Source organism: Eublepharis macularius, chromosome 12 (genome assembly GCF_028583425.1).
Source record: "Eublepharis macularius isolate TG4126 chromosome 12, MPM_Emac_v1.0, whole genome shotgun sequence".
NCBI lineage: Eukaryota > Metazoa > Chordata > Lepidosauria > Squamata > Eublepharidae > Eublepharis > Eublepharis macularius.
The window spans coordinates 44273069-44273588 of NC_072801.1; the positions used below are offsets into that span (position 1 = coordinate 44273069).

The 520-nt window shown below is 48.5% G+C and overlaps 1 non-coding gene across 1 annotated transcript; it reads left to right on the top strand.

Annotated features, from left to right (window-relative positions):
- Nucleotides 1-213: 213 nt before the first annotated feature.
- Nucleotides 214-285, top strand: TRNAQ-UUG (transfer RNA glutamine (anticodon UUG)). Its single transcript has one exon. It is a non-coding gene; the product is annotated as a tRNA-Gln (tRNA).
- The last annotated feature ends 235 nt before the right edge of the window (nucleotides 286-520 follow it).

Consider the following 520-nt stretch of genomic DNA (forward strand, 5'->3'; position numbering starts at 1 on the left):
TGCTGGGGAAAGAAACCATTTCCCGGCTTGATTGTGCGAATGTCTACTCGGGTTTTTTTTTTTTAAAAAAAATATTAATTCCAAGCTTCTTCCGTGCAGCCCAACTGCGTTTGCCTCTAGTGCCTCTTACTACCTTGGCACAATGTTTAGAAAGTGCACACAAACGCAATTGCAGTGACTGAGGAAGGCTCCTGCTTAGTTAAGGCGCTAGCCGGTCCCATGGTGTAATGGTTAGCACTCTGGACTTTGAATCCAGCGATCCGAGTTCAAATCTCGGTGGGACCTCGTGGGAAATTTTTGGCTGAGAATGAGGACAAGAAATTTGAGGTGCTCGTCCGAAAGCCCTGGGGCAACAAAGAAACCCACAGGAGTAACTTTCTCCTGGGACAGGGGCATACAGCCGTCGCTTTTCCTTTCTCAAATACCACCGCTTTAGTCGCGCATGCGTGTCTTTGACAGGGGAGGATAGGCGGGAAGGAGTTTCACCCGAGAGCAGTTTGAGTAAGAGGAACGTTCTCTT